Raw genomic sequence first — 15975 nt, 5'->3', positions numbered from 1 at the left:
TTTTTCCTTCTGTTTTCACTTTTAAAAAGACACATATAAAGATTGTTGTTGTTGTTGAGTGATGTCGAGTTGATCCCAACCCATAGAGACCTATAGGGTTTCCAAGGAGTGACTGGTGAGCATGAACCACTTACCTTGAGATTCAAATGACTTTGCAGCCCAGCGCATTAACCCACAGCATCACACCAGGACTCCATATAAATATTAGTATAAAGATTACAACAGCACAAATGAATAGAACTAAAAAGTTACAGCTCCAATTTCAACATCTTATCACCAAAACTAACCCCAAAAGTAAACCATTATTAGCAGTTTGATGAGTGGTCTTCTACACTTTTTGCTATGCTTCTCTAATTATGTGTAAGATACATGTGTATTCACATGAGCAGGCATGTAAGCTTGCTGGCTACCACATTGGTCTACCAGTGAGTGGAAGAGGGGGAAAGGTAGCAGTGAAGAAACAGGCTGAGTTCAACCAAGTTCCATAGGGTCTATCATCATGGAGATGAGAGAGAGAAGAAGAAGGGCTGGTTGTTCCAAAGTGTGGTGAGACCTGGGGACACCTAAGCTCATGGACAAGGACATAGCCACAGAGGACTAGAGCTGAGAGTGAAGCATCCAGCTGATATGAAGTGAGGGGAGATGCACAAGAACATCCAAACTTGTAGATAGTACCCAATGATAGTAGATAGTAGAAGAAGATAAAAAAGAAAACAATTTTTGATCAAGGAAATAAGGATAAATTGCTACAATTTGATGAACTTGACCTATACTCAGGCATGTAGTAGCTCAAAATACCAACAGAGATGGAAGGAATCTTCACATCAAGTATCAATGCTATCCCCTCTGTATACAGGGTAGATAAGGACGGGCAACTTAGACATTGGCTACCTAAAATGACAGGGCGATAAAGGCGCAAAGTGACTTGCTTACAAGTTTTCAAGAGGGAGTTTAGTTTAAGAATGTGCGGGGGAAGACAAGTTTTCATCTTGTCTAGATGGGTCTGATTAAAAGAGATGGGGATAAGATTCTTATGATTCAACAGTGAGTAACTGTTATCAAGACTAACTGTGACTGTCACAATTGTAAAGATAGAAGTTTTGTAACAAAAACGGGGGCGTAGTTAATCTTACAGTCCAGAAACAGAGGACCCTAGGACCATTAAGGGATAAGAACACAAGCAGAATGCAAGACCTTACCCAGAGAAGCTGCGATACCACAGATGGAGGCAGAGATGGGGACATGGAGAGAGGGAGCAGCTGAGGACTCTAGATTCATGGAAAGAGAGGGACTGAGAGCTGGTGGTCAGGAGGCAGGCTTGCAGAATGTGCCCTTTAGTAGTGTAAATTATTACATATGCCTGAGTGCTTAAGAAAAAAAAAAAAAGAACTAAAATGAATAGATAGAAATACTGTTAACTGATGGTACATGGAGGGAATTATAATCATTGTAATGAAACAAAGTATATGATTTGTTGAATGTAAAACTGATGATACGCCCTGTAAACTTTCACTCAATCCATAATAAAAACTTAAAAACAAAAAAGATACATGTATATTCAAACACACTTCAGATCTATTTTTAAAATGGTACATATATGGAGTCCTGGTGTGGCGCTGTGGGTTAATGCAAAGCCATTTGAACTTTCTAAGAGTTGTATTACTCATGTGCACAACTACAGCCTGAGAATCACAGTGCTGGTGCCTGAGGGCCTTCCCCCTGCACAGCCTGCCAATTGCCAAGGTTGCTTTCTGCTCTAGATATCTATGCCTTAAACCCTGAGCCCACTGCTATCTGCCAAGGAACCCACCAGAGGGGGCTTTGGAATAAAGCAGAGCCAAACCACAGTTCTCTCAGATAAGCTTTCCTCCCTGGATGGGGCCCCGGGCACACAGAGCAGCCTGAGGTGTGCTGACAGAACTCCAGAACCTTGCCAAGCTTCTTCCTCCAGGCCCACTTCCAAGAGAGACACTCCCCCTGGAAGCTGCACACACGTGTGCTCCTCAGAAGGTGGGGGTGGGGAGTCTGCAACAAGAAAAGAGGAGGCCTTTGGTGGAAGTAAGGGATCCTCCACTAGGGTTGGGCACTGAGGCTAAGGCATCAGAGCCGGGGGCTAAACACAGGAATAAAAGTGGAACCCACAGAACCCTGTCTATCTCACCAGCCTGTATTCCTGTATGCCAGGATCCCCCACACTCTGGCTCTCCAGGATTCACAAAGGTTTCTCCAGCCTCTTCATTCAAACAAAGTAACACTCCCAACTTAGAAAGTTCCTCCGGATGTAAATCCTCAGTCCTCAAGGCTCCCCATGACAGAAAGACTGCCCAGGCAACTTGGGAAGTAGAGAGAGCTCCTGCCCTGAAAGCCCCAAACATGGCACAGGCCTACCCAGGGAGAGGCGGGACCCACTCCGGCCTGAGAAGTGTCAGTCAAAACCAATCTCTTACAATGGCTCTGTCTTTTTTCCTTTTCTCTAGCTACTTGCTGCCCCACAAACACTTAAAAGTTGGGGCAGGCTCTGAGCCCTGTAGTGCCTGTTCCCAGCCCCACAAAACTGCTACACTACTCTGTCACTCACTTCCTACCAGGGGACCACACGGGAGCCTCTCACCCTGGGACTCACTTCCTGTTGACTGCCAACTCCAAAACACAGAGAACTAGGAATGCCTGCTCTGAGTCCCTACCAAAGCAGTTATTCAATGATGCTGACCATGAAGCCCAGTGGGAGGGGACCCTCTTTATAACTCCAGCCCCAGAATAAGGTCAGCATGCTAAAATTTCCAGATTCCAGCCCCTTTTCTTCCCACCACCCCACGTTCCCTCTCTGGTTCTGGATGAACCCTGAGTCAATCAATCCAAGCTCCAGGATTAGGGGGAAGGGATAACACCTGCCAACAAATTTTGTCTCCTGAGGATTCCTAGATATATCCATGCAACTCAGAAGATTGGTTTACTGGGTTACAAGGTTTGGGACCATAGTCTCGGGAGACAACTGAAAAAGACTAGACCTTGTTGTTGTTAGGTGCCATTGAATTGGTTCTGACTCATAGAGACTCTATGCATAATATAACGAAACACTTTCTGGTCCTGTGCCATCCTTAAAATTGTGACACTTGAGCCCACTGCTGCTGCCACTGTGCCAATCCATCTTATTGGGGATCTTTCTCTTCTTTGCTGACCCTCCACTTTACCAAGCATGATGTCCTTCTCCAGGGACTGGCCCCTCCTGAAAACATGTCTAAATTATGAGATATGAAGTTTCACCATCCTGGCTTCCAATATAGTTTTGTTTGTTCTTTTGGAAATCCATGATACTGCCAATATTCTTCACCAACACCATAACTCATATACATCAATTCTTCTATGGTCTTTCTTATTCACTGTCCAACTTTCACGTGCATATGAGGCTACTGAAAATACCAAGGCCTGGGTCAGGGGCACCTTTGTCCTCAAACTGACATCTTTGCTCTTAAAAGCCTAGACCTATTAGACCAAAAGGTATCTCTGGTGGCAGTACTGGATCAGCAGAGGTATGCTAACCACAAGGCTGGCGGTTCAAACCCAACAGCTGCTCCATGGGAGAAAGATGAGGCTGTCTGCTCCCATAAAAATTTACAGTTTCTGAAACACTATAACGGGTTACTATGAGTTGGGATTGACTCAGTAGCAGCAGGTTTGGGCTTTTTGTTGGACTGAACTGACACAGACTAGAGGAACCCCAAGACTATTGCCCTAACATACCCTTGGAATTTGGGATTGAAGCTATTTCTGCGGGTCATCTTTCTGTCAAAGAATAGAGGTAGTAGTAATATGAGCTCTTAAATAATAAACTTATATGAAACCAGTCAACAGATACTCAAAGGCAAAAATGAGAAGGCAAGGAGGGGAAGGGAAGCTAAGATCAATAGAAATAGAACAGAAGAGAAAAAATAAAAGGCTGACATGTTGTAAAATTTTTAACCAATGTCATGGGACAAAATTGTATAAAAATTGTTCAAGGGAACCTAATTTTCTTTGTAAATTTTCTCCTAAAACACAATACAATGGACGTTATTATTATTTTAATTATACACCTGCAAAAAAGAAGAATTTGCATCTGTAGTTAGTGGTCCCTTACTGGGCCTCTCTCTGGGATGAGGAGTAACAAAGCAGATCAAATGTACCTGTAGAAAACCACTATGAGGAAGGAGACCTGCAGGCAAATGTTCTGAAACAACTCTCTGGAGGAATTGAGCTCACTAAAAGGGGTATCTTAGGGGAGAAGAACCGCATAAACCAAGGCTTGGGAAATGACTGTTGTTGTTGTTAAGTGCAGTTGAATTGGTTTCTACACATAACAACGTTACATAGGCTATGCATCTTTTAGGAATAGAAAATCTTATATTTCTCCCATGAAACAACTGGTGGGCTCAAACCACCGATCCTGTGGATACATGCAACCAAAAGAAGAAACCAGACAAGGGTGGATTCTAACTGCCACTCTTTCAGTTAGTGGTGGTAGTGGCAGTGTGCGCTCAAGTCAGGGTTTCTGAGGCTGTAAAGCTTTACAGGTGCAGAAAGCCTTATGTTCTTCCAGTGGAGCGCTTTTGGTAGATTTGAACTGCTGACCTTACGGATGCAGCCTTAGTGCAAATGGTTTACGCTATCCAGGGGCATACACAGAGCTAGGTCTGCACTGCTTTCTACTCTTCACCCCACAGGCCCTCCTCTCACCTCTACCTTGTTCTCCTCTCCTTTTGCTTGTCATCTCCTTGAGGGCAGGGACTTTGTTGTCTCCAGCAAAGACAAATACCTGGAGTCAGGCACCTGGTAGGGACTTCATAAATATTCATAATCTGCTCATGCCGAAGACTTGAGTTTTAAGAGTAAGAACATGCTTCTCACATGCTGTTGTTAAGCTCTGTTTAGCTGGTTCCAACTCATAGCAACCCAATGTAGGGTTTCTGAAGAGCAACTAGTTGAGTTTGAACCACTGACATTGTGGTTCCAACTGACATTGCAGTCAGTCTACTGCTTATCCTACAGCACCACACCAGAACATCTGACATGGCAATGGTCAGATGGAACGGTCAAAAATTCTGATTTTGTTTGCCTTGATTTTTACACTTGACTTAAAACTCTTGCTGACATAGCACAGACCACTCTGCCTTTGACCTGCCCTGCTCTGCCCATCTAAGGTCCAGGGTAGGGAATAGCAGTAGAAGGTCCTGGCCCTCTTTAAAGGTACAAATAGCAGTTGTAGCCCAAGGTAATGATTTCAAGGTCTTCTGCTTCTCATGAGTAGGGACTGGAGTAGGGGACGGAAGGAGATTCTGAGTGGGAATCCCAGCAGGGAGCACCGCTGCATTTCCTCCCCTGGGGACAAGGACATGGAAAGCAGGTGTCTGCAGGGTTGTGGAAAAAGTAAAGTGGGATCCTATCATCTACTGCTGCCCACCTCACCCAGTAGGTCACCCTCAATCTGGTCTGTAAATCTATCCATGATTCCTTAGAGAATGGTGACCCCTTTCCTTTCCTTCCAACAAGACTCCTCTACCCTGAGAACTTTGGTTTCTCTGTTGTACACCACCCCTCGTTAGTCCTTTCCTGCAGAAGCTTATTCTGAGTAGACGATGGCAGTGGTCAACTGGGGCCATTTTGCCCTACTCTCACCCCACAGAGGATACTTTGCCATATGTCTGGAGACAGGGATGCTGTTCATTTAGTGGGTAGAGGTCAGGGATGCTACTAAACATCCTATAAGGTTTACGTCAGCCACCACAACAAAGAATCATAGAGCCCAAAATAGCGCTAAGGTTGAGAAACCCTGGGATGATGGTATAGGCACTGACCAGGGACTGCCTTTTTCGAGAACAAAACAAACAAAACCCTCTGCCATCAATTCTGACTCATAATGACCCCATAGGACAGAGTAGGACTGCTCCTTAGGGTTCCTGAGACTGTAAATCTTTAAGGGAGCAGGCAGCCCAGTCTCATCTTTCTCCTGAGGAACAGCTGATGGATTTGAAACACCAACTTTGTAGTTAGTTAGCAGGCTAAAACTTAACCCACTATGCCATCAGGACTCCATTTTAAAACCTGGCTGGCCCACCCCCTCCACACAAAGGGTAGACAGGGATGGGCAAATTGGACATTGGCTACCCAAAATGGGGGTAGGGATACAAAGGCAAGAAGTGACTGGCTTACAAGCTTTCAAGAGGGAACCTAGATCCAGCAGGTGTGGAGGAAAGTAGAGTCTCCAGTGAGTGGTGTCCAGCCTGTCCAGGAAGGGCTGATTAAACGAAATATAGATGGGTCTCTTGTGATGCAATGGTGAATAATTATTATCAGGACTGATTGAGAGAGTTGGAAATCTAAAGATGGACATTTTGTAACAAAGAGGGAGTCATTAATTTATCAGTCTAGGAGCAGAGGACCCTGGGACCATCAATGGAGAAGAGCGAAGAGCGGAATCCTACCCAGAGAGGCAGTGAGGCCTGGGACGGAGGCAGAGAAGACAACGTCAAGAGATGGTGGGGCTGGGGTGCAGGTTTACAGAGTACACCCCTTGGTTGGGTGAGGATGCATGAACAGGATGATAACTATGCCAACGAAATGATGGATGATGGAATGAATGTAAAGCTGATGTTCTCCCGTGTAGATTATCACACAATTCACAATAAAACATTAAAAAAAAAAAAAAAAAAAACCTGGCTGGCTGGCTGGCTGGCTATCTCTCTTTCATACTTAAACACACACAAACTGGGAAGAACCTGTACTACACCCTCAGCCAAGCCCCCCTAGTTCCAAAGCCCCTGTATAGTTGGCAGGTGTGGACAGCTGCAGCCCCAGCCTCGCCCTGTAAGGATGGGGGTAAAGTCCACTCCAGCATTCACTCCCCAGCATTCCCAGCCCACTGCATGCCACAGTTATTTACAAAGCTGTTTCACACACTTTCTCATTATAGCATTCATACACAGAACCTAATTATTTGTTTACTGTGTCTCCCTCCTAGACTGTGAGCTTTGCCTTATTTATCTTTTTATTTCACTCCCTTCCAACTGCTCCACCCCAGCAAAGGACCTGGCATAAATATGCCTGTAAAATTAATAAATTGAATTATCACACTCACCCTGAGGTAGGAAGTGTTATTTTCACTTTTCTGATGCAAAAGGCTCCCAGGCTGGCCTCAGGCCACATATCTACTAAGTGGTAAAGCTTCTGGAATGACCCAGGAACGCTGAGAGGCATTTAAAAACAGATCCCCACCCCTCTACTATGGATTGAGCCTCAAGAAAAGCCCAACCTCCCAAATCTCAAAGGATTCCAGGGAAGAGGGAGGCTTGATGTGCCCAGGAATGATCAGGGAAAGGCTTCTGGTTATTTCTTTAGCAGAATCCACCCAACCCCAAATCAGTGGCAAAGCAAATAGAAAAAGAACCTATCAAAATGGAAGGCTGTGGCCCAGCCCCAGAACCTTGTCTTCCTCCTCCCTTGCCCAAAGTCTGGACTAGGCACCAGAACTTCTGACACTTCCTTCGTTCAAGGTGGGGACTTGTCTCCTAAGGTGCGAGTGTGTGTTTGGGGGGAGGGAAGGCAAAGTACTGAAGATCCAAACGGGGGAGAGGGATGGTTTTTTTTGAGAGTTACTTAATTATAGTTAAAATGTTGCTTACACACCGGTGGGGCCTTGGCATCTGGGGGTGCATGAACCCATTCATTCCTAGGGCCCGTAGGGGTCGGGTTGCAGGGACCAGTGATCGGAGGGTGTGGTGCCGTCCTAAGGTCTAGGTCTGTTGGAACCGAGCCTCAGGCGCCCTCCTTCCCGACTCAAGTGTCGCCCTTGCGGCTGAGCATGACCAGTTGCCTCCAAGATAGTTCGAGGGCGAGGGCGGGAGGCAGGCAGAAGCTACCGGGGTGGAGGATGGAGGGCGGGGAAAGTCCGCCTCTGCTGGGCACCCCGCCTCTCCCGGGCCTACTCCGCCCTGTCCTCAGGCCACTCCCCTTCCCTTCTGTGGCCTCTCCTCACTTACCCCGCCTGCTTGCCCAATAGCCCCTCTGCGCTTCGCTTCAGGTGGGTGTCAGGGCCTCAGGCCAGGACCTGCCATTGTGCACGGTTCTGTGGGCTCAGCGCCGTGCCATCCGGGCACCGCGGCGTCCAGCCAGCTGTGGCCTCTCGGTTAAAGACACACAGACACGATCACACGAAGACACACAAGGAGTGCACCACAGGCAGGCAGGCAGGCACCAGGTTGCCCGCCACTCACGCTCACAATAGAAAAGAAAGATGCGCGTGGATACAGAGAAAACAAAACACACAAACAAGACCCCCTCCACTCACACCCGGGTGCTCAGCCAGCCCAGTTCCTTCGCTCTTGCAAGCCCATCAGCCCCCACACCCAGCCCTGAATTTTTCCAGGTTGACTCTAGTTTCAGGCAACAGCTGTGTATCCACGTAAGCAGGGCAGGTCAGTCTCAGAAGGGCTGGCACTGGGCCAGGCTCCCCTTCTCGCTCCTCTGCCCCTCTGCCTCAGCCCTTCCTCGCTGTCCCCCTACCCTTCTGAGAGGTCTGATTGCAGTCAGAAATGGCCTTGAGGCAAGGAGAAGTCTGTGTACCCTGTGCCCCACTCTCAGAGGTCCCCAAACGCCCTTGTGCTCAGCTTTCGCAGGGTGAATTGAGGCAGGTGCCTATACATTGTATCTAGGACTCTAATCACTACAGATTTCCTTCTCCCCTTCGAAGTGGCTAAAAGGGGCATCAATGGCGTTAAGGGAGAGAAGGGCCAGAGATTAAAAAGTGGCCAATTCTGAAAACTTTGACCGCAGCCTGGACACCCACTTCTCAGGTTCCACCATGTACTTTATCAGGCATGATGCTAGTGGGTCAAAGTGAGCGTGGGAAAGAGGAGGGAGAAGAGAGGGAGAAAAAGAATCTAGTGTGAAGAATGAACTACTTCGGGGCACAGAGAAGCCTTGGAGGTCCCTTAGTTTGTGTCCCTGCAGGACTGTTGCAAACCACAGCAAATGGAAGCAAGAATGAACATGCCCAGGGAGAGGCTAGCCCACTTGAGGTTCTCTTTCCAAAAGGGGACACCTGTCCACCTGGAAGAGGGCCTGACTGTCCTCTTTGAAGTCAACCTCAAAGGACTTTGGAGTGTGTTGGAGGCTCCCTTTAAAAAGCCATTATGTATAGAAAATCCATGTATTTAGGTAAATCTCTTTTGAAGTTATTTTTATACTCAACCTTTGACATCTGGAGGATGATAGGCTTGTTTAGGAGGGGAAACCTCAATGAAGAATGTTGCTTTCTTTCTTATGTTGCATTTATCGTTATGAAGTTTCTAATGGGTGCCCCAAATTGTGCTGTGTGCATCCTGCCCCACCAGACATGAGGGCATAGCTTTAATCACATCCTCTCTCAGTCTTTGTCTCTCTAGACTGAAGAGTCATAATCTCTTTAGTCTGCCCTCACTTGGCAGCCTTGCTTTCCCCTTGATCAATTTAGTTGCCTTTCCCTGGAGCTTTTCCAGCCCGATTATGTCTTTCTCGAGGTGGCTGAACCGAAACACACAGAATTCTCTAGGTGGGGATGATGAAAGACACCCAATGTCAACAACTCTCCCTCAGATGCCTGTGTTGGTGAGTACCTGCTGTGGCAGGAGTGATGGAGGTGCAACCCTAGCTTTAGAAACACATGGTGCTAAGAGGATCTTTGGGAGTGGATGGTTTTCAGTGGAGGTGGCCCTGAAAGGTGTGGCTCTGGAAAGGGGCCAGGGAGGAGTGGAAACAAACAAGGAAATTTTTAGAAAAACAAAATGGAGAGTTTCCTCAGATACTCTCTCAACAAAACCAGCTCTCTGGGGTGGCTTCTGCCAAATCTACTCCCTTCCAGAAGTTTCTGACAACAGCACTGACAATATCCCTGTCATGCTATCATTGAGACCTGCGACATCCACTTTGGTCCCTGCCTCTCCCTCATTTCCAATGATCAGCACATAAGTCCTGCCAATTCTGTTTTCTCATGCTACTCCTTAACATGTTCACAGCATGTCTCCTGGTACCACCTGACCCTACCCATCTTCCTATCTCCCTGCATCTGCTTATGGTCAACCAACCCTACTCATAGGTACCAAAGACTGGCTTCCTAAAACATGGCTCCCATTACCTCATCCCTTCCTCAAACACCTTCCAGATAAATAACTCAAGATTTCTGCAGCTACCTTTCCAAACAACATCAAAAACATTTAAAAATGAACCCTCCACTTTTCAAACCAGTCTGCTAATTTCCTTGCCTTCCAGCCTCCCCACAAAATACCACACCCATACATGCCTTCCTTATTCCACACCTTTGCTCAGGAAGGTCCTCCTTCCAAGCCTCACAACACCTGAAGTCCAAACCACTGACCAGGCCTTTCTTGTATTTGATTCCGTTAGTTGATTGGACTGACCAGGTAGAAGAATGAGCACATAGAATCTGCAGGAACAGTTCAGAGAAAAGCCTCCAATTTCATGAGATTCATTACTTTACTGTTTCCTTCACACCTTCAAAAATACCAGAAGATAAGAAAGAAGGTAGCAGTGTGTGCTGATTTAGGCTGACAGGAAGAAAGGCTGCTTTAGAAGCCCTGACCAGGAAGAGGAGACACTTTCAGGAAATGCGCATAGAAAAGGGGAAGACATAGGGTCACTGAGTCAAGGTTCAATAGGTTTGGGCAGGAGCAGTTCTGATTTGGAACAAGGAGGGGATTTGTACTCCATCTTAACTTGGAGAAGAATCAAAAGGTCATTGAAAGATTAGCCAATACTGCAAACCCCCAATAGCTGAGTTAAACTCTACCCAGCTGGATTAAGCTGTAGCAGAACAATTCTCTACAATTACCCAGGTTTAGACCCCAAGGCTTGGCTCTGCAGAGGGGCAATTCCGCCCTCTTGACCTCACTGGCTCCAGCCATGTGTTGAAGATTCAGCTTCCAACATGGAGTGGAGTAATACTGGCTCAAGCTCAGCTGAGCTCAGCGCCTGCTCCTTGCCACTCCTCTGCCTCCCTCCCTTTCAGGGTTATTCTTAGCAAGAGGTGACCTCAGATTGCTCCTTCAGTGCAAAAATAACCCTGGAGGAAGTTGTGTATTTAATCTTCAATGAATAAATACATATAGCTGGTAAACATGCTATGGAGCCCCACTGGGCTAGGCACCCCCACTCCCGGGGTCTAGTGGGCAAGGGCAGGAACTGTCTCTCTTGGTGTTCCATCTGTCACCACCCACAAAATGCAAAGACAGTTGCAGGGCTGCCTGGGCTTGTGACCAGGAGTGAACCAGTTTCTGACATCTTCACCTAGGACTCTGAAGCCTCTGTAGGAGCTGGAGGACAGGAAAATGCTTACCCACCACACCCAACACAGCCACTTACTCACAATCACAACCTTATGCCAATGTTGTTTCTAGGGGGGAGGTAGAGGGGTATGGACCATACTGGGTGGCATTGTCAGAGGGACCGGCACCAAAATGACTGTCTACGAAATTTATGTGCAATGTTTCAGCAGAAATTTATTGTTTGTTTGTTTTTTAAATCAAAATATTCCTCTAACTAGTTCCAGCAACAACAACAAAAAACATGTTTTGTAAGGGCAACTGACATGTATCAATATACCTAGAAAGCTAAAATTCTATGCTAATTTACTTTTGAACCTTCTGATGTGCTCTGGTCAGAACTGTCAAGATCACCCAATTATAATGACACTTCAAATACAGACTACACGCATACACTGGTTTTCATTGAAGCCAGTAGTTTTATAGTCAGTCATTTTGTCACATTTTCTGGTGTTATAGCTACAATATTGTGGTAATTAGTATTTGTGAACCTGTATCTACAAATTTTTTGAGAATGAAATAGTAATTAAAGGAAAAACAGAAAAAAAATTTAAAGGGTTCCACTCAGTTACTGATAATGTTGTAGTTCAATGTAGAAAGATTTTACAAAACAATTTTGTTGCTAGTATTTAATAATCTAAGATGCATGACATTTAAGCAATTTACTGCTATATTTACCACACATTATTCTATGGTTAAAATTGTTAATAGATGTGACTAAGGATTTGGTAGGTCCAGTACAGGGGGAGGTCCATGGGGCAGGGGTGACACACTTTAGTGAGACTACTGTCACAAATTCTCAGGCCAGGAGAGGCTGCTGTCCTTTCCTGCCCCCCGTGGGCACTGGCCAGCCCACAGGTCCCTGGGCCCAGGTGCCAGCTCCCTTGCTAGGCTCCGCCCATGCCTGCAGCCGCTTCCTGTTTCCTGTTGCTGGGCTCAGGCAGCCGAGGAGCATCCTGGCTCTGTGACCAGCTTACGGACAAATGCTGCAGCTCAGTTCTTAGCCAGGCCTACCTCTCCTCTTCTCATTCTCAGCTCAGCTCCCCACCTCACCCCACTTCACCCCCACCGCCTTCCCCCTTAATACATGGGCTTCCTGGTTTGGGGGTCAGGCCTCCCTCCTCAGTTGTATTTTCTTTGTATGCTTTTTGGAGCAGGGCTACACATTTTGCCAAACAGCCCTGCATTCACATATTAACTTAAAAGAGTATATCTACTGGGGACCCAGTCATCCAGATAGTGTGGCTGGACCGGTGAAGAGAAGGAAAGAACATTTCTGGCTTTTTACTCAGAAAGTGGGAAGTGCAAGCCCCAGTGATCCTCTCTGAACTTCAGTCTCAACAGAATGTCAGGATGGTAATGAGAGTGGCCTCCACCTTACCTCACCAGGCAGTAAAGTGGAAAGATAAGATCAAAAGTAGAGGAAGGGAGAAGTTCTGCTTTTCAAACTAGGTGAAAAGTCAGGGTTTTTGGTTTTTGTTGTTTTTTTTTAAATTTTCAATCTATCAAGAACTGATACATTTGCAGACCACCACTGCTCCAACCACGTGCGGGCCTAATTTTTTTTTTTTTTTTTTCTCCACACTACTAGTTCTTTTTTTTCCTTCTTTTACAAATACTTCATGAAGGGAGAGCCCAGTGTGAGTCATGATGACCAAACTGAATTTCATTTTCTAGATGGGTTTTGAGAGACTGTAGAACTGGGGCAGGTAGGGAGTAGGGGAGGCCACTCCAGCTGGGCAGAGCATAAGAGGTAATAGGGAAATGGGCTTGGAACATTCGGGGGGCAATTAGTAGACAGATTCCTCTGATGAAAGAGGTGGACACTGGGCATTAGTGAGAGCTGCAGGGCAGCAAACATCAGATGGTGAGGACGTGAGATGCCAGACGGAGTATTGCAGATCTCGTCCCGTAAGATTTGGAGTCCGTGGAGACCCCTGAAGCGAGTTTTACCATGCGTTGTCTTTATTATAATTAAGTGTGGCCTCCTCTCTGTAGCAGGCTAAAGTGAAAGGTCAGTCTTGTGTGTGTGTGTGTGTGTGTGTGTGTGTGTGTGTAGCTCCCACCACATGAAAGGTGCTCAGTGAGGTGCAAATGTTGGTTGTTAAGGGGAGGAGCTTTAAAAGGCAGGCTGGAGACTGGTTTGGGTCAGGGCACAACTGTGTCAAACCGATGCAGCAACAGGAGTGGGCAGAAGGCACCCAGGGCAGACACCTGCTGAAGGCAGCACTCAATAGACCTCCGGAGCAAAAGGAGAAGTGAGCCAAAGATTGCTTGGCCTCGGGGCTGCGGGAGGTAGACATGTCTTGTCCCTTTCTGTCCAATATGGGACATGTACCATTTGCACAGATCAAGACCCCAACCTTCAGCCAGGTTTCCCTTCCTGGCCTCCCAGCACTTCCCCTTGGGCACACCTGTCAGGATCCCAGCCAAGCTCCCTCCTCTCTCTAGGCTTAACTGGATGACACACTCAACTGCTTCACAGCTCCCTGAAAAAGCTATTCCCAGGGCCACAGCTGCAACAGGTCCCCTCCCTGCTTCACTCCTTCTGCTGGCAAGGGGAAGAGAGCAGGCCAGAGCGCCTGCCCAAGTGCTAGGCTCTGTAAGTCAGACCAGATGGCCTGTGGACCAGAGACCCTGGTCGCAGCAGGAATTTCCCCAACATGGGCTCCCTGGGGAGTTGGGGCCTGCCACCCATGAGGGGCTGTCCTTCTGTTCCCCTGATGTAAGGGCATCTCTTTCCCAACAGTTGTCTCACACCCCTGCCTCCTCAATCAGCTCTGCCTTCACTTGAGAGCCCATGTGCAGATCACCTCCAGACTGCCTTCCTCAGGATGTACAGTCCCCCATCGGGGCTGCTGAATGCCCTGACTCCAAAGGCCTGCACCCACCTTGCAGACACTGGCTCTTACAACACTGGACACCTTGCAGACACTGGCTCTTACAACACTGGAGCTGGGAGGGTTTATTACACTGCCAACCCTGCACATTTGGACTCTGATATCTTCACAGTACCCTGGAAGATGGGCAGGCCAGGTACTACAAGCACTTGTATTTTCAAGTAGACGCTCAGACAGGTTAAGTTACTTGCTCAAAGTCACACAGCTGGGAAGCAGTAAATCCAGATGCTCTTTCCCTTTGAGATCAAACTGAGGATGCTGTACCTTCTGAAGAGGACAGGTTTGGCCTGGATAAGGACAGGGACCAATCTTTGCCGAGAGTTGGGCTCTTTGGTACTTGAATTCATTTATTTCTCACAGAGGTGAAGGAGGAACACATCCTTATTGTATCTGTTTATCAGAAGGAGAAACTGAGGCTCAGACAAAGACTTGTTTAGGATCTTGGTGCAGTTAGGACTTGAGCACATGTCTGTGGGACTCCAAAAGCAGTGGTTTTCCTTTGGCTCTGGTCCCTGTTCTACGCTGGGGGACAAGTGCCCCACTCAGCCATGTTCCTCCTTGCTCTGATTGGTCCATCTCTGGATACATTTCCATACTCCTGTCCCTGATCTTCTTGTGCCCTCTGGCTCCCAGGGCGTCAGAAATCCCACCTCTCAGAGATGTGTCTTTCTTTTGATTCCAAGGACACACAAAGAAAGTTGAAAGGCTTGCTGGACTTTCACTTACTTTGGGAGGTGGGTCAGGAAAAGCATGAGTTTTGCTCTGCAGAGCATGGGATGCCACTGCTGAGAAGGGTGAAGGTCATGTGTGCAGATGCACATTTAGCAGCAGGCTCTGACTCAAGTTTGTTCCTCCCATGTCCGGTCTACATGTGCCCGCTAGGAAATCCCTCAAGGTGCCCCCATGGCAGAGCCAAGTGGAGGGGCACCCTAGGAATCAGGAAGTACAGCCTGAAAAGACTGCAGGAAGCCGGAAATTCCTTTGAAGTCCCGTTTTATCTTTCAAATTCATGCGAATTTGTCAATCCAGGTTATAAAAGATCCATGTTTGCTTTAATATTAAGATGGTTAAAATTACTTACCAGTTCAACTATTTATTTCTACCCCCTCTTCTTACTCCAAATCTTCCAGTAAAATTGGTGGGGCTGCACTTTAGTACCCAGTAGGTTCCCAAACCTTCCTCCCTCCTCCAAGAACCCTGTTTACCTCCAGTTAAGACAACCCCCCTCCTTTGCTGCCCTTTTTTGTATCTGCCACCATTCACCCCCACTCGAGAAAATCTCAGGTTCCCCGCCTGTCAAGAACATTTCCCTGAAGGGCTGGCTTACAAATCCGGAGCCCCTATCTCCCCTTGGAGTCCTGGTGTGGCGCTGTGGGTTAATGTGCCAGACTGCAAAGCCATTTGAACTGCAAAGTCATCTCACCAGCCTCTCCTTAGAAACCCTATATAGGGTCGCTATGGGTCAGGATCGACTGGACAGCATTTAACAACAACAGCAATCTCCCCTTACTTTCTTGCTCCAAGTTTACCCTTCTCAGCTGGAAGGAGATAAAAGAAAGGAACCAGCTGTCTTTGGTGTTGAGAAATAATTATTGCTGTGCTTAAGGCAGAAAAAGTCTTGCCCTCTGGAGCTATCCTTGGGCAAACCTAGAGCACCCCCAGACCTCAGAGGCAATAGTACCCAGAAGCTTGGGCCTGAGGGCTGGCCCTGTGGCCTACATTCCACA

General features: G+C 47.1%; 1 protein-coding gene across 1 annotated transcript in view; it reads right to left on the bottom strand.

The window, feature by feature from the left end:
• Positions 1 to 15975, bottom strand: part of DNMT3A (DNA (cytosine-5-)-methyltransferase 3 alpha) — a 123197-nt gene that overhangs the window by 52472 nt on the left and 54750 nt on the right. The window lies entirely within an intron of this gene.

This window comes from Chrysochloris asiatica, unplaced genomic scaffold, assembly GCF_000296735.1.
Source record: "Chrysochloris asiatica unplaced genomic scaffold, ChrAsi1.0 scaffold00016, whole genome shotgun sequence".
NCBI classification, from domain to species: Eukaryota; Metazoa; Chordata; class Mammalia; order Afrosoricida; family Chrysochloridae; genus Chrysochloris; species Chrysochloris asiatica.
This window is presented reverse-complemented; position numbering and strand designations above follow the sequence as displayed.